The following is a 22,128-nucleotide window of genomic DNA, read 5'->3' on the forward strand; positions in this document are numbered from 1 at the left end:
CCCACGCCTCCGCTATTTATTGCTCGCACTCGGCCGGTTCACAACATAAATATGTTACACCTATGGCCGCACCTATTGCACTGAGTCTGCGAATTCCTCCGCTGCGGACTGAACGAAGAAAGAACATCGTCGAACGAGTGAATTGGTACTTTTAGGGATAAATTGGCTCGTTTACCACCATGCCAGATATCGTGTTTGTATACTGTAACGAGATAATGAATTTCACAATTTCGTCATTAATAGAACATTATTTAGTAATTTTGCAAAGATACCTACAAAATGTAGGATTCTTTGCAAAATTAATATTTTCTTAATGTGTAGAATGTCATGTGAGTAGGTCTTTTAAATTTATGGAATGAACATTTTTAGACAAATATTAATACTTGGAGTAGGCGATCAAAAAAATTTTCTTTGATATTTTAGTTAGAAAGTTAAAGGCGCGACTCCAATTTTATATGTATATATTTTTTAATTTTTACCAACTTTAAAATAATTTTTAAAATATTTGTTTATGCTTTGTGGACATTGCAACATTAAACTGGCAAAATTATAAAAAAAAATTAATTGTTTTGTTGATGTCTTCAAATATTGTTCATTTATAAAAAACAGCAACATTATATATATAATTATATAAAATAAAATCTCTTTTATTCTTTTTCTTGAATAAATAAAACTTTTTAAACCTTGAATAAATAAAAACTTTTTACTAATTAAATATAATGTCGTAAACATAGATTGGCTATAAACTGTTATGAACTATAACCTGATTAGTATAAAAAGAACTTAGGATCATTTCAAGTACAAGAGGAAAAATCTAGATATTCGTTTCGTTACTTCGTTTCATTATTCGGAATATATTTTCGCCTTGTTTTACGCAGAAAATTCCCTCAACTTTTTTTAAATACTTTTGTTACACCCTCAAGAAGTGCTTCTCTCAGGGTGTATGAACAGAGGGTGCCTGTTTGAAGGGTGGAAGCATCGAGGGTTAAGTTTCAAAGATAAAAGAAGGACCAACTGTTGAATATCGGCTCTCTTCCAGCCGACGCCGACGCCTATTACACGTCAAACTTTCTTACATATACCATATTATATCCTAAAGTCTCATGTACATATTATATTTTTATATAAATGCCATATAAAGAATTAATTTTTATTAAAACTGTAGGCTTGTCTAAAGTTCAATTAATTTAGATACACGTTTTGTATAACGTTACGTACATTCCAAACGAACTAAATAAGTTTTGAAAAAAATTTTATTCAATTTCTTATAATTTTTTAACAAAATAAACAACATGGTAAACTATAATATAAGAAATTATAAGAAAATTAATATCTTTAAATATTTCCGCATAATTATAACATTTCTTTATAAACTAAAGTTTTACAGATATTTAGAAGAATACAAGTGTATAATATACTAAAAAGTTGCCAAAGAATTAATTAAACATTCCTTGAATTTTACTTTTAATCATTTGACTTGTCACGATTTCTACTGTCGTAGAAAAAATATTAAATTTTCACGCAAATATCATGTATATGTGTTTACTTTCATAAATATTTTATTTTTAATATATTTAATTGAATGTTACTTGTCATTGACTGCTATCACAATTAATTATATTTAAAAAAAAATACGCATTTTTTATTACACACAATAAAATGCAAATTAAAAGATGCAAAAATGCTTTTCTTTAACTTTCTATATATGCAAGCAATGATCTTTGATGACAAATAAATAATTTTCTTACCTCGTCCGTAACTCGTTGAAATCTTCGTGTGCCAACAGCTCTTGATTTTCAGTGAAGACGAAAGACGTCAGGCAGATTTCTCGAAACAGGTTTCTCGAAGCACAGTTAAATCTTTCACGTCACAATAGTACAATATGACAATGACTCAATCGATCATTTATATGAAATGCGTTAAAAGATATAAGGAGGGATCGAAGGAAAATGAGAAAAAGAGGAAGATAATAGAGAAGAAGAATGAAAGCGCAAGGGAGTGATAGAGTGATCGAAAGAATGCGTTACAGAAAGAAGCTGTTCAAGGAACTCGCGCAAAAAGGAAACGGGGATCCCCCACGGTGAAGGGAGACACAAAATTCTCCGCTATCCCTAGCGATAAGAACACCCGTCGCTCCGATCCCTTGTAAGCTCTCTCGCAAGCTCTGTCGCAAGCGCCCGTTCTCGCGCACGCACCGGGCTCTCGCAGCTCCGCGAATGCACGTGCAACTCGGACGCGTGCCACGTGGTGTTTGGTCGGAGTGGCTCGGCCACGAAAGCCGGAGCCGGAGCGGCGAGCTTGCAAGCTACTGGGCGCTTTTCATTGGCCGATGGGTGGAAACTGCGCATGATTGCGGGTGTGGCCCGAGCTTGAGGGGCGGAATAAGCTCGGGTCGGTGATAGGATACCCCGAAAGGGGGCACGTCTCCATGGGTGGGCCCCGGGTGCCCCGGTCGCCACCTCGCCACCCCCTCGTGGCTCCGGAGCTTTTTCCTTAATCTCGTAACGAGCGCGAGAACTGCTCTCCCGTCCGAGCTTCGAACTTGCGAACTGGCTTCTTCCGCGCGAACGGGCGTGCTCTTTCTAGGCGATGGAATGGCGGCACACACACTCGAGTGTTTGTTATTACAGAGGAAATCATGCGGTGAACCCGACAATCAAACCTTAAAGTAGTAACGGCAGTGTCAAATCAGACACCGGAACGTAGATGTGAGACGCTTCGGCCAAGGCAATTCTCGAGTGAAAAGTTTTGTAAAAAGGTCTTTTATATACAAGTTGTACATTAAAAAGTGAAAGTTCTAAATGCGCACTCTTTCATGTAATAATATTTTTTTGTTTTCAAATTATTTATGCATTTACTATACTAGGAAAATTAGGGCTAATATATGTTTATAAAGTTTTAGTCGCATAAATTTTGAGATAATTGGTTTATCTATTTTAATTCTGTAATCAGCAGAAAAACAAAGGCAAAGAATAAAAATTTTCAATAGAAAAAATGAAATGTGGTTTATGAAATTTATGAAAAAGTGTTTATTCGAAATTTGTATTTAAAGCCTCTATTTATTCATACATATACAAATACGCACACACAATACACACACGCGCGCACACAAAAAAACCCACACACACACACACATATGTATGTATATATAATATTGTTTAAAATACAGGAAATGTTGTTTTATGTACTGTTGGAAAATAACTATATTAGTCTAAGAAAAAATGCAAATATTGATTGTAATGGTAATACAAAATAGTTTTCTTTTTTAGCAACAGGTGGAAAGCTTTTAATGCGTGTTCTACCAAAAAACAAATATATGTACACGCACGCACACATATATACATCACATATAAAACACATACACATATATTGAGAAAGAAGGCGAAGAATCTTACAAGAACGAGACGGAAGAGAAAGTGCGAATGTCCGATTTATTGAGAAATTCTTGCTAGTGCATTCGACCATGTTTAAATACCTACTCGTGCAATACTCATTCGGTCGGACAATTGCAGTCGGTTCATGGACATCTCATCAGGCCGCGAATCCGCGGTAAAGCGAAAGTCTAATCACAGCTGGTCTGATAATTAGATCAAACTAACTAAACAGCTTGGTGAATCAGTTAGGAATTTGATTTGGGGGACAAGGGTGCAGATCTCCATCGCGTATTTACATGGTATGTCTACCGATTGGCGCGTACTCGCCAATTTTATCCATTCACTCTCAGTGAGGTGGTATTTGCGTTGAAACTGTCTGACGCGATGTATTATCGATTATGGCTCGAATTTTCGAGGTCGACGTTCCGTCAGTTCAAAGATGTTTTCATCATGAATTTCAATTGTTCGATGACTCGTGCTAAAAACCTATAGAATTTATTGATCCACTAATAATGACTAATTAATTTTTGATAACGGCACAACTCAACGCAATAATTATACAACAGTATAATAATTTATTACACACTTGCGCTCGCCGAATATATTGAAACATATCTTCAAATATTGTATAAATATGCCAGGAATCATATCTCATGCGAATGTGAATGAATAGTCTCTTTTAATAAATAAATCTAAAAATACTTCTTATTACATTATCATTATTAATCGACGAAATAATATACTAATAATTCCGAACTTAAATTTATCACGTTGTTTATTGGTTCACGACGAAAAATTTTGCACCTTTTTTATCACAACGAAACTTTGTTTCCGAATCTGAATGCGAATACGACGTTTAAACGCGTATCAAGATAGCTAGTCAACGATTAAAACAAAATTAAATTTTAATTAATTTTATTATTAAATTATATTTTATATTAAGTAAATAATTAGTCTTCCGTCTAAAATGTCACATTCGTCGACGATTCGAACGGCGTCTTGTGGAAAATTGAGGTGCCAAGAAGCTCTCATTTCGGTATGCCATCCACTAGACGTACGTGAATGTTTAACGGTCCGTCGTCTCGGCGGGTGCCCCATTATATGACGTCAATTATTGATTAATTGCAATTATAACGCGAACGGTTTCGAGAGGGCCCGATACGGATATAACGATCGCCATTTCATAAATTCGCAATGACGTGAGAGCCGGCGAGCGCGGGCTCCGCTCCGCGCCGGCCTCTGAGTGACGTGTCATTTATCGCATAACGCGAACGTTTATGCGCATTCGTGTCGCATAATTGCAATTAGAGCGGAATTCATTTACATCGACCGACATTCGATTTGTTCCGAGAGAAAGCCCGGGATTTATACGCACCCTCGGCGGCGTGGCGCGGTGGACGCGCGCGCGGACGTTCGTGTTAGTCGTGTCGGGATTTATTTCCGCGCGCGTCAATGCCGCCGCGACAGTTCCGCGATGTAAATAGGATTGGATTAGCCGTTACCGACCGCTCTCGCGAACGAGAGGAAGAGAATGAGAGAAAAGATGAGAGGGAAGTATCCCTCGTTATGCGATAACGATGGAAGATAAACTGCCGGAAGCTGCGACGAGAAATACGTTCGATGAAAGATACATGGTTCGATATCGCGCGATATCTCATAAGAACGTAAGACAAAGCATTGGTTAAAAAACAATTATATTTCAATCTAATTTCCAATTTTATTTTTTGCACATTATTTTTTGTGCTAAACTGCATTTTATTTTCAATGTCATAAATTTATATATTTTTTCAAAAATAGATGTTGAAAAAGTTTACTTATTACACATACATAAGTTTATAATAGTATATATGTACACAATTATTAAGCAAGTCTTATCTATGTATTTCTTATTTCAGAAGTGACACAACTTACATATAAAATATGAATTTTGAATTATTATGAATTAACATTAGTCTATTAATTATCAAATGAACTAACTTACTTCTTTCTAAGACTTTTAAAGTTAACTTTCCCTTACTTCAAAAGCGGCACAGCTCAAAAAGATTTTCTAAGAGTTGTAAAACAAAAATTAAAAAAAAAAAGATTTTTTCTCGTATTAAGAATATATTCTTTTTGCCGACATTATTTGATTTAAGTCAATAATAATTTTCCAAGTTATGTTACTTTTGAAATAAGGGAGTGATTATATAGTTAAATATAATGTATTTTTCAAAATACAAATATTTTCAATTTTATATATATGTATCATTACTAAATATTTTTATACTAAATTTAATCGAAATTATATTAAAGGAAAAATGTTTTGGAATTGATTGAAAAATGTGATTTGGTCAATTATGTACTCGGTCTCTTCAAGTTGAATTTAAGAGAAGTTTCATATTTTCGATAGTTACATTCAAGAGTTGTTAACATATCGATGTTTCTGTTGACGAAAGATAGATTTCAAAGTGTAACCGAGAAATCTGTAACAAAAGAGAGATACAACGCGCACTCTATATATCCCAGAAAGATGATTGATGACGAGTACAAAACGGGAATTCGAGTTTACAGCACGAAATAAAGTACTGCGTGCCGCGTTTCCAAATTGTTTCAGTCTCCGGTTGCGAGACTATAACCCGACGGTCAGCGCGGCGCAGCGTTGCAATGCGAAATTTTATACCGATTTTTCCAAAGCCGCACCATTCTACCGACGAGGCGGGATTAAAAGATAATACCGGCGATCCAATTTAATCGCACGATTGACGGGTAAACAGACACCGCGCGGTGCTGTCCTTCGTTCGTTCTCCACCCTCTTTTAGGACAAATCGTCCGTAGTGCGATACCCTCGGACTCGGTAGAAAATATAATTCAAAGATATTTATAGCTGGATTACCGCTGGAAAATTGGGTATCTAATATACATGACCGAACCACCGAGTCGCATGAGTTTTAATTGTCCCACTGAAAAGTCGACCTTCCTAGAATATCGATCCGCGATGATCATCGAACGTGCACGGATTTCATGAACGGTGTGTTATAACTGATGCGATTAATATGTCTGCGGATGAGTGTCAGATACGATTTTAAGTCGCGAGCTCGCAGTCACTGCGGAGAACATGCTGGACAAGAATTTCTCGGCGATTTTGGGGAAGGATTAGCTGCAATTGATAGCCACCGAGAACGGAGGGACGTTCCCGAATTTGTTCGCTGCTCAAAGAGCGTCCGTCGTAGGTGAATTCGCGGAGTTGCATTCTTACTCGGATTTTAATTAATATTTCCGCGCATATTACAATTTTTGTAGTTAGTAATTAGTTAATTGTTTGTCTCAATTGCGATCCTATAAAAGTAAAAGATTATAAATACAGCCTTGGCCAAAAATATCAGGCACTTTACTAATCACTACTATTCAACATTTGAATTCTCTTTAAAAACGCCATACTATACATACCGAAGATTTTTTCGCACTGAACATTTCTACCGTTGGCAGAATTTGCGTAACACATCAAGATTCTGAATAAATTAAAATGGATAAAAAAATCACGTTTTTTGGTTATTTTTGACATTTTTTTTATAGCAAAAAAAAACTCGTTTCTCATTGAAGTCGACGCACTGAGAAAAATTTCTGGTTGAAAATGAGTGAATTAGTAGATTCTGATTATATTAATTAGACTTTCGGTCATCATAATTGGACATTTCGTCATTTTGACTAGAATTCTGGTTGATATGATTAAAATCTACTAGTTCATCTATTTCAACCAAAAATTTTTTTTAATATGGCGTCTAAAAATACAATTCAAGAGCTTTTAAATGAATTTAAGTTCATGTTTGTACAACTTATTTTTATCAAGTTATAACTGTTTGCATTTTAAACTTTCTGTATTTATAATTACACAGTCGAACAAAAAATTACTCTTTTTTTCTTTTTGAAGTGTCATAGTACATACTTTGAAAATTTCTTCGTGCCGGATACCGTTTGCAGAATTTGCGTAGCACATCAAGAATTTAAGTAAATTGATCGAATGAAATGAGCGAAAAATGACGTTATTGGTCATTTTCGACATTTCTTTATGCCGACACGAAACTTATTTCTAAATAAAGTATACGCATTAAAAAAAATTTCTGCTTAAAAATTAACCAGTAAATTCTGCTCATATTAATCAGAATTCCAATTTGACATTTATGTAATCTCGACTAGAATACTGATTGATATAATCTTCTGATTTAATCACTTTCAACTAGAAATTTTTCTCAGTGCAGCATCTAAAAGTACAATTCAAGAGTTTTCAAATGAATTTTAGTTTATGATCGTACGCGACTTATTTTCGTCAAGTTATGGCTGTTTGAATTAGACTTTCTGTATAATTATACAGTTTGACAAAAAAATTACTTTTTTTTCTTTGAAGTATAGTACGTAGGTATCTTGAAAAATTTTTCGTGTTGAACACGATGTCATTGTCAGAATTTGCGTAGTACATCAGGATTTTTAACAAGTTGGGATTAAATGGACCAAATATCATCCCAGTTTACTAAAAATCTTGATGTGCTATGCAAATCTAACGATGGCATCGTGTTCTGCGTATCTTTAAATCTCTCTCTATATATTATGACACATCGGGAAAAAAAAAATGATTTTCGTCCAACATTTAACGTTTTGGTTTAAAAATGGATTTGACTTTGCTGTGAGTTATTCTTTGTTTTAAAAACACTTTAAACTTACATATAATGCTAGTAACTGTAAGAAATAGTATAGGCGAAAAAATTTCAAATAAATGAAAAAATACAGATAATACTTTTGGTCAATGTAATTCTTTGTGAAAATTTAATGCGATATTCCGATAATTAAGATCACAGTCTAATAATCTTAACCCTTACCATACCATCTACAATTTGGTGCCTCATCCATCAAGGGTCACTTCAAATCTTTTCGTTTTTTCACCTCTTCAAAATAATTAAAAAAATCTCTAAAAATTCACCAACATACTTTCAACTTTCTAGAATAAATATTGACTTTTTATTTTGGAAAATAATAAAATGTAGTATAATTTATAATTACCGAAAAACTCAAAGAAACTTGCACGAACAGGAATCGCTCGGTCACTAGTTACCTATATTAGTACGGTGAAGGTTAATACATGTGTAATTTAGATTACTTTATCGCTCAACGATTTATCAAACGGGGAAAAAAGATTTTTTTTTTTTTCAAATTTCAAGCTTTTCGATATTCTCAATTACTCTCGGTTATTCTCGGGACGAAGCTCTCCCATTCAAAACTCGGGGTCCATCCCGAAGCTGCCGTTATGTCGCGACCGGTCCGCGACCGGCGGGAAAGCCGAAACGCAGAACGTGCCGAATGCGAAATTAATTGGAGCCAGCCGGCGCGGCGTGCGGCCTCACCGCGGCGGGCAGGGTAATTTTGATCCGGATCCGGGGAGTTAGTGTGCCGGGACGGTGTTCGGTGTCCAGTGTCCGCCGTGCTGGACGGACAACGCGGCTCGGCGCGGTTAGTGCCGGTCCAGATGTCGCCACGGGCGTGACGTCACCGGTTAACTACCCTCTCGTGGTGGGCACCACCACCACCACCATCACCACCACGTCGGAGCGCCTTCGCCCGTTCTCGTCCGACGGACACGATATGCGGGGATGATTCTGATTAATTACCGATAGTTACACAAGCTGACGCCGCTCTCCCGTTGACAACCCTCCATGGTATCGCTGGACCCCCTTCCCACCCCAACCGTTATTCGTGAGTCGCGTTTTTAAATCGACCCTGATATCTCGTTGTAAGTTCTTTTCCCTGCGGTTTGTATTTTTCGATATTCTTTACAAAATTGTCTGTAAGCACATGATTCGCGAATTAAGCTCGTGAGCTCGTTAATCCTCGACAGAAGAATAATACGTAACTATTTTTATTGTGTGTTTTATTGCTTTATATTATAATAAGTTTCTTCAAATGAAACGCGAGCCAGATAACGCATGTAGTCACGCGAGATTGTTATAATATATCACCTCATGATATTCTGGATTTCTCTCCATTGTACAACGTATATGCAATAACGCGGCGATTTATTAGAAGCGTCATATATCGGATGGATCAAACAATCCGTTTACGTCTGATGTAGATTTTTCGGTGCGTGTCGCGCGTACCCCTGCAACGTTCATTTATCGATTCGCCGAGGCTTAATTCATTTCGAGGGTCGCGGCGAGGGGGAGGAAGGATTGTTATTCGAGAAGGGATGAAACGATGCGAGCAACAGTGCCCCTCTCTCCCGTCCCTGGTTCTCCCCCGATCCCCCTCCGCCGTTTCCCACCCCCTCGCCGACGCCTCTTGCAAACCAGCCCCGCGTGAGGCGCATCGAGTCGCGGCCGAACGATCGGACCGCCAATATTTGGCAATTACGAAATATGAGTTTACATTTAATAATTGCGGTAAACACCGGCGGACGCGTCGAGTGGCCACAGGGGGTGAGTCCGACGAGATACGGTCGCGACCGCGTGCGCCCGCGTTTGGGGTAAATTCCGATTTACTCCCCCTTCCTCGCTTCTGCCCTCTCGCTCAGAACGAGAGACATTATTTTTATAGACGGTTGTTGTTGCACCTTACCCGAACACTCCGACTTCGCATTAATTTATCTTGCAGGGAAGGCGAAAAGTGCATATTAATTAGTAAGATGCAACGATGTTAATTATAAAAAAATATTATTTATTCATATACAATACATGGTTCACACAAATCAAATGTATTCAATAAATACTGCGTTGTGCGTTACATGATTAATCAGTGCAAAAATATTTCCGATTTTTATATATGTATGTATACAGAGTGTCTATAAAATATGTCCTCTCTCCACATTTCGGAAAAACAAACGGTTTGAAATTGTGGAAAACCGCGAAATACGTATTTTATTATTTCAAAGAGGGTTGCGTTAATTGCGAGATTTGCGAATAGCCCTTTAAAATTATCAAACACGTATTTCGCGGTTTTTCATAATTTTAAACCATTCCCGAAATGTAGGGGGTGGGAACAGACTTTATAGACATACTGTATTATAAAATACGATATTATATATATATATAATTTCCAATTAAGCACATATCTATTTAATTTAAATTTCTTGCACGAAAAGAATAGTTTTGCTAAAATATTTAAAAATCTAGCTAGATTCAGATCCGAAAATAATTTTATTAGACCATTAAAATAATTAAGTAGGATATTCAAACTGGTTATTAAAAGGGTAAAACTTTTTATACCATAACGCATTATGTTTGAATGTCTTACATAATTATTTAACAAAATTTTTTTCCGATCCGTGTATGTAGTTAAATTTTTAGATATTTCAGCAAAGCAATATTTAAAAAAAAATTATCTTCGATATGTAGTAAAATTTTTAGATACTTCTGTAAAACCGTTCTTGCGGAGTATATATTGAACGAAAATTTCTAAATTTTAAACTTCTCTCTTCTGCAAATCTTGTAACTTTTCTTAATGAAAACTTTGGCAGTGCAGTAAAACATATACATATTGAATTACAAAAAAGAACTTCATATTTAACTGGATTCAATTTTGTATGTAGTTGTATATAATTTGTGTCTATGTGTGCATTGTCGTGATTGCGAATAAAGACGAGGAGAACAGCTCGTCTGCGAGATAATTCGATTAATGCAAACTATCGCGAACTCGCGGGGCGCCACGCTGAACAAAGACGGCAGGTAACAGTCAGGGTTATTGGTGTCGCGAGTCGGGGTGACGCAGGGAGCTGCCGCGCGACAAGCCATTAATGACGATATGATCGATATTAGCAAATATTTCCCACGGGGCGTCATGCCGCGCGACAGGCCCGGCTAGATATTCCGCGATCGTATTTGCGATCGGCACCAGTTATCGGCGGCGACATTTATTCAAATGTAATATCTCGCCTTCGAACGAAGATTACCTACCCGGGAAATGTGTCCCACAGGTATTACAACATCCTTCTTCCTCCGAATTACCCTTCTCGCCCTGATCTCGTTGTCACTCCAACGAGGAGTTCTTCGTCTACGGCTTGTATACATAAAGGGGATATTAATCAAAAGTTCTCTACATTCGATCTTCTTAGATTAAAAATAAGGTTACCACGCAAGATGATTAAACTTGGAAACTGTATAAATGCTATAAAGATACCAAAATTTATTTCCATGATGTATGTGTACACTATTTCATGTTTATTTTATAAAATAATTACATAAAATGTTTCTGACATTATAAAAGATTTCTTTAAAAGTTTAATGTATATATACTATTCACAATCACAGTTCATATAAATCAAATATATAATGAATATATAATGAGCCAGTACGGTTGAGATTAAATTTTGGTGCCTAATAATATTTATATGTAAATTTTAAATTCATCTTTCCAGTTATATAAACTAAACTTTTAGTATTTAAACTTCCAGTTATATAAACTGCGTGCTGATTATTATCGGACTTGGGGAACGCAAATAATAAATGTAAATAATAAACTGAAGCTGAAATAATAATATTGGATCAGTGCAAAAGTTCATGCCCGATTTATTATTCAAATTTTAAACAGCTACTATTTTTGTTAAAAATAATATCAAATCTAAGCCTTACTCTATCTGATGACAGAATTTAAGAATCTATTTTTTTAAATTGTGATGGTTTTGATAGAGTTATGAACAATCAAAGTCAAAATATTCATTTTATTTAATTTGCAACAATTCATTAACAAAAAATTGTAGGAACATTAAAAAAAAAAAGATTTTGTAGGGAAAACTTCAAGCTTTTACGAAAGAGAGTCGAAAATTTTTTCAAATTTTTTTTGGGTACGCTACAGATCTACAAAGTGAAAAGAAAATTTTTTATTTTTTTCAGCTCGTAGTTTTCTATATGTAAAAATTACAAAACTCACATAAACTCAAAAAATATATTAACCATTCGAAAGTAGAGATTTCAGGCTTTTAGAACCCTTTTTATTAATTTAAATTTCGTTTATTTTTAACAAAATTGCAGCTGTTTGAACTTTGAATAATAAATCGGGACGAACTTTTGCACTGATCCAATATAATAAATTAAATTGATTGTTAATAATAATGCTAATAAGCATCTTAGAACTGTAAAGAATTTATTGCGAAATTATTATCCCAGCCAATATATACAGTTATGATGCATAATTGGATATATTCTGCATATGTATAGTTTTTTTAAATACCTTTACTATTTGTACCTTTTCTTAGAATTATTTTTTCAACTATTTGTACTTTTCAGAGGACATCTTGAAATTTAACGGAACAAAGTGTGTGTTAACAGAACCAATTCTAATATTTTGTTGCTCATTTAGTGCTAGAAAATTGTGCAATGTAAAAAATTTATTGTAGTAAGTTTCTTTTAAAAGCAATAAATTTAAAATTTAGATCGAAATCAACAAATTTTTGGACAATGATCCATTACATATATTTAAGCAACAAATTTTTTTCCAAATACTTGTAATGCACGTTGAAAGATTTTCTGCTTATTATTCATTTACACTTATATAAAAAACAAATTAGTAAGCAACAAATTTCCACATTTAAAAAAATAGAGATTCTTGTAAAAAGTTTTCTATGCATATAACGATTGTTATATTTCCATTTGTGAAATATAAATTGGAAATGGTTTGGTGCAACAAGCTCTTCAATTGCTTCTTCCGAGTATCCATTTCTCTCCGTTTAATCTTACGCAAGCACCCACGCACGCACGCACGCACGCACCACGCACGGCGTTCGTCCGCTCGCTCATTCGTCTCGCCAATCCCTTTCTAGTTAGTGTCCAACAGTAGTTGAAAAAGTTCTCAGTCCGCTCTCTCGGCGCAAGCTGTTCCACGTAAGATACTCGCGCCTTTTTCCAATTTCTTAAAGAGCCGCGACAATTTATGTGAAGCCTGTTCATAAAGTACGGCAACCCTCCCGCTGCGCGGTTCCCTTTTCTACCCCTCGTCACCCTTGCGGGCCGCAGGGAACTCGGAGGGAGCCACCCCCGGTTTCTCGGTGGAGTTCTTAAAAGTTACTTCGACTCGTGTTTCTCGATACTTATTAGCTTTCTTCGGCACAAAGTCGTCGACAAAAGGCACAATCACGCGAATCGCAGAAGTACACGTGTACGCGCGCGCGCGCGCGCGTGCGAATGGAACTTTATTAATATGTTAGTATTTGAGTCACATGTGTTTCTACCATTTCCATTCAGGGAGGTGCAAATGGTAGAAAAAAGGGGATATTAAATATTGCTTCACGTTTGAATTCTATGAACGCGAAAGGGGATGAACGTGTCGGAAACACATGCCATTCAGAAGATCATCTATTCCATGCAATCGATAATCCTGGTAATTATATTTTATTTACTGATTCTGATACTTTCAAGTATCGGATAAATGAGAAATGTATCCAATCTTGAGAATGATATCGTGATCGTATGTGGATACTTTAGGAAATTGATTAGAGGGGTTGCGAGAGGGTGGTAAGAGGGAGGCTAGCTAGTTTATTACGCCTCCGCGACATGGCAGCACCCGTGCCGGGATGGAGAGAAATCCGTTCTCCAAGTGTTTCTTAAAACTCACCCCTGTTCCCATACCGTGGCGTGCGTGATACTTAATAATATGTAAAAGTTTTATGAAATTTATTGCATTAATCTTTATACTTCATCGTGCGTTTTCCTTTTATTTATAACACTTCTGCTGTTTATATTAAAAAAAATGATTTTATTATGTATTGCCGTTGCATTGATCCTGTTATGTTAAGATAAGACACAGTAAGAAACAATAACGGAATATTGCTAATTGTCATTGTTTAGTTGCTTTCAAAAAAAGAGCGGAAACATAAAAAAGAAAGGATATACGCACAATGATTTTACTAGTTGTATTTAAAAATTTAACTACAGGTTTGAGGAAATAATTTTATTAGATTTAAAATAATAATTACGTAGAATGCTCGAACTGGTTGTAAGAATGTCAAAATCTTTTGAAACATTGCTTATTATGTTTGAGTATCCTACATAATTATTTTGATAGTTCAACAAAATTATTTTTAGATTTATTTCTAGCTAAATTTTTAGATATTTTAGCAAAATCGTTCTTTCTATATTTCAAAAGAACATATTTTATTCCTCTATAATCAGTTATTACATCAAAATTGCATTTTAAAACTAATGATTCAACATATTCAAACTTATTTTCTGGAAAACTTTATTTATTAAGTTGTATCGTTGTTATAGCAAATGAACGATATATCTTAATTTAGTGTTCGTAATTTAAGAGTCATCACGTGAGTGTATTCGGTATACAGTGCTCTAATAATTCCGAATGAAATGTTCAGACCAATTTCCCGTGATTCACACCGATTACAGAATGACGCATCGAATCTTGAACTACTTAATTGCGAAGCGGAAGAATTTCTTTCGTGTCTCCCACCCCAGGACGTGCCGCGAACGTTGAACGTCGTCGACGATCGAAATCGCGCCGTCACAACGTCGCGTGCGTGTATTGTGTATGTGCACGTGTCGTTTTCTACGCTACCCTGTTAGGTGCTCACGGCATCCTCCACTTGGTTGAAGGGGGTCGGGGCGTAAAGAGCCGGCAAGGAGGGTTTCTACTTTCTTTCATTTCGATTAAAATTCAACGTTCATCGGACAGCCCGTGTAATTGGCCGAGATCTCTTTAAGCGGGAAAATTACCCAGAAGGGGTTGTACAGCATCGAAGGTTTAACAGCCAACTATACGGTCCAAGAGAGCGGCGGGGACGACGGAAGAAGAGGGGGGGAAACTCGAAAAGGGTGAGGGCTCGGTCCAGCTTTCCGCTCACCGTCGCCCTCGAGAGCAAAAATCCTGCCAATAAATAAATTTAAATACATGAATATCTAACCCCCTGCCGCCGACGCTAACCGCCCCGTGATAGCGGCTTTGCGGTTTGTAACGGATATCGCCGCGTAAATAAAGCGAGTAGGATATCTTCGAACTCATCGCCGACCTTTTCCAATTGTCCGTAATAAGGTATGGTTAACGAAATAATTTCTCAGCTATTACCACATGTTGACAACTTTATCCTTATAAAACTTTAATTCTTTAAGTTAAATAACATTTTGTTATTTTTAACTTCCATGTATGTTAAAATAGTATTATTTTAATACAAAACATGTAATTAAAAAAACAACCACATTTAATCAACCCATTTCTGTAGCTAAATTGCTTAAGTTTCAAAGTGAACAACGCCCATATTAACGTATGTATACTTAGTAAACAGTAAACTACAGTTAAATTTGAGTTAAATTTAATACATTTCTTAAGTTGAATTGTTTTACTCCATTGTTTCAGTAGAAAAATATATAATTTGACATTACGAATTTAATAGTGTGAGTCTAAATTACAAAAATATATACCGTTGGAAAACCCAACTCAGCTTTAATTGCTTATAATTTTCATAAAAATATACATATTGTAACAAATTTTTCTTCGATCGAAGCGTCAGACATTAAGAAAAATACAACAATATTAAGCAAATATATGAATCGTTATTAACAACAAAATAATAAGTAATAAAGTAAATTGAAATAAAAAAAATCTTTTCTTTTTTTAGATCGGGTCAAGGTACTTTATATGTTCCTACTATTTTTTTTTACTGTCAGCGAAACGAAATTGATTGAAATAATATATTTTTGTTTATACTATTTCTGTTTTGTACTAAAAAGGCTCAAATTTAAGCCAGAATATTTAATTTATTTTTACACATTGATTTATTTTACGTAATGTAACTGTCGTTCGTGTTAGGCTTTTATTAGCCTTATTTTTAATACAATATTATAATTTCTTTTTTACGAGTCTTTACTTGTTTTGATTTTTACATCAATTTATAAATCCAAGATAATTTCTCATCACTGCGAAATGTATTCCTGATGCGCGGCGTATCGACGCGCACACCGTAGTTATGTCGTCGCACGGATATTTCCGCGACTAATTACCCCCGCGCTTTTGGTACTCGTGCGGACGAAAGCGGTAAAAAGGATAATAACTAAATCTTCGATCCCGCCGTGCGACGCAGAGCACAACCCCCGCTCTCGCGTCTCTACGCTGACGTCACAAGTTTCTCGTGGTGTTTCTATACCAACCCCACGTCTGATGACATAAAACCGTGTAATTAGCTATGTATGCCTCTTGTTCGTATTGGCCCACCGGTGGCGCGGTGGTGCACTTTAGAGGCATGGGAGAAAGAGGGATATTGCTCGTCGACGGGAATGAGAAGGATAAATGGAGGAGAGGACGAGGGAGGCTGGCTGGTTCGGGGATGAGAATCGGGGAGAGCGGAAAGGCGGTGAGAAGGGAGGGGTGAAGCGGAAAGGGGGGCGGTATGAAGTACCCGCTAATTAATACCCCTAATTGCACCGACCCCAGCCTACAGCCACCGCCAGGGCTGCACGTATACCGGGTATACTCGTTTTCAACGTTGAACGTGCGGCGGCTCATCCCACAGCAGTAAAGAACTATGCGGCATTCGTTTGTCTAGCTCGCGCGAGCGCGGATAATCTAAACGGGTTGAAAAAGCGCCGTGAGAGGGAAACATTTTTTTAATTGTTTGACGCGTGTGTTACACACGGATTCGCGTGACGAGACGGCTGCAATAGGCGCCATTTGCCTGACGTGACGTACATATATTTTTATGGTGGCTAGCATTTCTTGCGAACGATGACACCTCAACCACCTGAAAGAACCAGATTATTCTGTATTATGTATTTTTATCTCCATTGCTTTTCGAAAATTGCGTTTAAAAGTTTTATGTGTAGATCTGTCAGAGAACAAAGAATAGATTTAGGAATTTTCCTCTTTTATTTTAGAATTTAAGTGTTAAAAAAAGAATATATACATATATATGCATATATATATATATATACATATATTTTAGGTTCCTATTTACTCACCACTACTTAGATTGTGAAGTTAAAAGCATATACAACAAAAATTTTTGTAAAATATATTCAAATAGAAATATGTTTCTATAAAATAACATTTGTAATTGATAAAATAGACATGTCAAATACACTGAAAACTATCTTTTTGTTCCAGAACAAGCATTAAATTGTGTATTTATTATCATATATTAATAATTTGACAGTTGTCATAGCTATGAACATAGCTTATTTTATTTTTGATTATGCATAATTTCCAGATATATTAATTAATTAATTAATAATTAATATTAATTAACAGGACAAAGGGAGAGTTATATTTTAGAAGTTGGTTTCATCGATTGTAAGTATTATTTAATTAAAAAATATTTTTATTTTAATAGATTTTACAAGAATTTTTATTATACGTTATTTTTTTCGTTTCTGATGTCACAATCTGAGATAGTAGTAATGAATGAATAGAAACTTTAACGTCCGTCTTTTGCATATCAGAAAACAAAATACGAATTAACAACGAAAATAAAACAATACAATTTCCTTGCATTTATAATAGGACCACATTTAACGTTTAATTGATAATGCATAGAAATTAATATAGATAGTGCATAACATCAAAATCTAAAATGACGGATTTTGGGTAAAAAACAAACTGATTTTCAACCAACAATTTTTTAAATCCACACACACACACACACACACCAAGATTCAATAAATTTTGGAAATCTTCTAAATTTTTAATAAAATATAATATATACACTATAAAATTATTAGAAATTCTGTTCTGTGTTATGCAATTCTAATGATTTAAAACGCAAGCAATTCAGTAGGAAAAAAATGCATCGTATGTCGTAGGCTTTAGGACAAAATCGACATTAAATAAAAAAAACAGTCACAAGTGTGCTCGCGAAAATCGGCTCTTTCGAGGGCCTTGCGTTTAGGCGGAGCCGTAAATCGCGATGCCATATTTTCGCCGTTTCTGTTCGCACATACCCAAAGGCGATCCAAAGTTTCGTTGGCGCGCTGTACAAAGAAACGGCGGGAGGGCAAAAGGAAGCGGAAGCGTGCTCGATGAAGCGGGTGTCATAGGATAAGGATAAGGGGAAGGAGAAGGAGAAGGGACGCCCGCTACCGCTGCCGGTACGTCCTTTCCCATATATCGACGGCGGCGTTAAGTTATAGCGCTATCCTGGCAACATGTCGCCGGGCTTGTTCGACAAACTTTTCAATGTCGACATATATTTCTCGCTCGCGCCCTTTTATGAGCTGTTGAGCCAGTCTTTCGAGCGGCTCAGCCGACAGTAAACCGATTCGAAGAGATCGACCTTCGTTTCTCGCCTTTTTTTACGTGTTTGTAGAACGTTTAAACTAAAATTCTAACGGATTTTTTCCTTTTCTCTCCCTGAAATATACATCAAAATCTGAAAATGATCATTGAACGTAAATAAGGTACTAAAAGAAAACAGTTTGTTCTATGTTGTAAAAAAAAGTATGTAAAATATTTAAATAATAATGGTATATAACAATAATAATATATAATATTATATAAATAATAATAATGTGTAAAAATTACACAATTTATAGTGAAAACATAAAATTGTAATATAATCACAAGGGCTACGAAAAATTGTACACAATTCGCGAATTATTACGTAAACATTTCTATAAATTTAACTTATTCAATTGTAAATTTACTTTTGTAAATTGTTTAATTATTATAAAAAAGCCTAATTTGATTTTATTTTATTTTTATTTGTAAGTTGCAGCTTTACTTTATATGATATGAATTTGATATGATCCGATAAGAATAAATTTAATTAAATAAGAGAATTTCTATATTGAATCAAAGTGGATTTTGATTATCTTTTTAAAAGTAAAATTATCTACTAATCAGTATAATTTTACATGAAATTCTTTTTTGTAGTATACATTCAAATTCGTTTTTCTTAGATTATCGCACTGAATTGTTCCGCTCCATCTCTTCGTTGTATTCCTCTTGCTCGTTTCATTCGGTTCATTCGATATCGTAAGAGCTCGCGATAGCCGACGAAACGCGACTCGCACGCGACCCTCGGGCGGTGAATTCGGGTGCGTGAGGGATTTTAGATTATGGTAAACGCGTTATGGAACGAACTGGTTAACGAGTGCGGTTAACCAGCTCGCCGGAACAGCTCGTGGGTGTCGTCCTCGGATATATACGGCCGGCACATTCACGCGGTGGCCCTGTCTGAACATATGTTGCCAGTTTCTGCCAGTTTCGGGGTCGTTTTCATCCGCCCTTTCATACGGGGAGCGGCGCGGCGCGGCCTCTTGCCGTCGCACATCACCCGCGTCGTCGCGTCGCGTCGCCCGCGTCGTTCGATCGTTCAACGGCGACAGAAGTCGAGGCGTCTAACTGCGAAAGTTCGCACCTCGTTAACGTTATAGTGATTACGCACGTGCATCCAATGATTTTGATGCTCGCCGTCGTGCTGCGACGGGCGTTTCACACGAAGCTCGCTAACTCCCGACTCCGCGATCTACCGGCGATATCGATATTACTTTCGTTACGTCACGCGACGAATAATGAAACGTTAACGAGATATTATCGCGAGTTAGTTATTAGAAATAACAGTCCGCGAGACTTCCCGCCTTTCGCTGCTCTGCAACGAAGGCCAATCCCATAATCGTGTGTTAACCCTCTGAAGTTGTAACGCCAAAATCTATAACAGTTCCTGATGCTAGGTCTGTAAGAACTCATTTAATTTATGTTACACTGCTAAATTTATAATATCAATTTATATCCGATTTGACTTATTTTTAGAGGATGGAGAACTATTTTTAAAATCTTTTTATAGTTTTTCCTCGAATAAGATTTATTATAATTAATTATTTCATTGTACTTTTTGCTTTAAAATATGATACTATTTCAACGTGACTATAATGGCTTTCCCGTTTTCTGTAAAGGTTAATCATTTCTATAGGTCACCATTCTGCTCCTACTCAGTATGTCGTTAATTTAACTAAAACAATGGAATCATACAATTTAACTCAAGAAACGTATTAAATTGGACTTCAATTTAGTTTATTATTTACTAAGCGCGTACGTTAATATGGCTTATTTACTTTGAAACTAAGCAATTCAACCACAGAAATGGATTGATTTACATTTTGATATACATATTGAAGTTAAAAATAACAAAACGTTGTTTAATCAAGGGATTGAGTTACCATTGTTGCTTTGATATCTAACAGTGTAATTGAAACACACATTAATTAATTTCAACGAACCAAAATGGTATAACTTTTGTAAAAAAGAATGGATGCTAACTATATTTTAATGAGAATAATCCAAATTTGCAATTGGTTAACTAAAGAAAATTTATAAATTGTTTGACAGAAATTTACAATTGAGAGAAAGAGTGCATCCAATAGATCTACCGTCAGCTTCAAAGGATTAACTCTAGAATGTTGTCAATATTGCGAGTACAGTATTGCTATTGATATGTAAATTTTATGTCCGATGAAATAGGTCACTCTTAATTAATGTAAAACAAGTTTTCATATATTTCATACTTTTGATGCAAAACATTTATAAAAAATAGACCTTCATATATAAACACAAATAACCTAATTATTAACTCAAAAGACAGAGAGAAATAATAAGCACAATCAAATTCAATTCTGAAATGATACGAAGTATGTAGTCCAACGTCTCCTTATAACATTATTACCAATAAAATATATAACAACACAAAACTGCATTAAAAATTAAAATTACTTATTACGCGTGTTTTTTGTTATAATATTATATCAGGAGATCAAAACTGACATATAATAGACTGAGTTTTAAGGGTTGCAATCAAAGGAATAAGAAACAGGGAACAAAGAATAAAAAATTTAAACTTATCTAAGAATCATATACAGTGGAATACAGTTTTTTTTGATAGATTAAAATTTTTATTTTCTGTTTCCTGTTCCTTATTCTTTGATTATGCGCAGTTTCCCTTAAAAACTTGTCCACGTTTATTCTGCATGGCGAATCGGACCTCCTGATGACCACTGAAGGCTTAACTTAACAATGACCTCGCTCACTGGCACGGTTTTGTTTTTAATTTAGATACACGATAGTATTCTAAAATTAAATATGTTTTACATTCCTTCTTCCTTTTTCCTCCTCCAGGTCTTTCCATTTTTGTTTGTATCGATGTTGTCATAAACGCTGTAATTCCCTTACGAAGTACGCCCAGTGCAAACGTGCGTATCGGAATACTTCCGCTCTTCACGGCGCGTATCACAAGCGCGCAATTATAGCGATCGCGCAATGTCAGCCGTGTATGTGCTAATCACTCCGGTTGCGCGCCGGTCACCGCTAATTAATTGTACGCGGCCGTCGCGAATCAATTCCATTGTCGCTCGATAAAGAAGCATTCACCGTGCGAATATGTAATTACTAATCGATCTGCGCACGCTCTCCGCCGGTTTCAAGATTACCTCGAGCTCGATTTTACGTGAAAGTGGATTCGATTCGGGCGAGTTTCCGGCGTGGAAGCGAGCCAATGTAACTCCGCGCTGCGTATATTATTAACATGTAATTGAATGGCGCAAGCTTGAGACGCGTGTAAGTACGCGCGCGTGCACGCATCCCCACACACCCGTACAGGCAGCATGCACACACAAATACACATACACATACACGTGCGCGCTATCCATTGTGCGAAGTCGCGTGAGTGCCGCAAGTTAATTAAGAGCCTCTAATGAACCAGCCGCGCCGCAAACGACGCCGCTCGCACAACGTTCGCGTCTCGATCGATTAATTAAAAATCTTGCACGACATCGCCGTCGCGAGACGCCGCGGCACAATCGGGGGGGGGGGG

General features: G+C 36.1%; 1 protein-coding gene and 1 long non-coding RNA gene across 3 annotated transcripts in view; one reads left to right on the forward strand and one right to left on the reverse strand.

The window, feature by feature from the left end:
• The window catches only part of LOC108768767 (LIM domain only protein 3), a 120,369-nt gene extending 118,136 nt beyond the window's left edge, over nt 1-2,233 (reverse strand). For both annotated transcript variants that reach the window (XM_018519331.1, XM_018519330.1), the window contains exon 1: nt 1,749-2,233. The gene's annotated coding sequence lies outside the window, so the exon portion shown is untranslated. The remainder of the gene's footprint in view (nt 1-1,748) is intronic.
• Nucleotides 1-14,399, forward strand: part of LOC108768768 (uncharacterized) — a 20,483-nt gene extending 6,084 nt beyond the window's left edge. The window contains exon 3 of the long non-coding RNA XR_001940505.1: nt 14,327-14,399. This is a non-coding gene — a long non-coding RNA (uncharacterized LOC108768768). The remainder of the gene's footprint in view (nt 1-14,326) is intronic.
• The last annotated feature ends 7,729 nt before the right edge of the window (nt 14,400-22,128 follow it).

The sequence above is a fragment of the Trachymyrmex cornetzi genome, unplaced genomic scaffold, assembly GCF_001594075.2.
Source record: "Trachymyrmex cornetzi isolate Tcor2-1 unplaced genomic scaffold, Tcor1.1 scaffold83, whole genome shotgun sequence".
Lineage (NCBI taxonomy): Eukaryota > Metazoa > Arthropoda > Insecta > Hymenoptera > Formicidae > Trachymyrmex > Trachymyrmex cornetzi.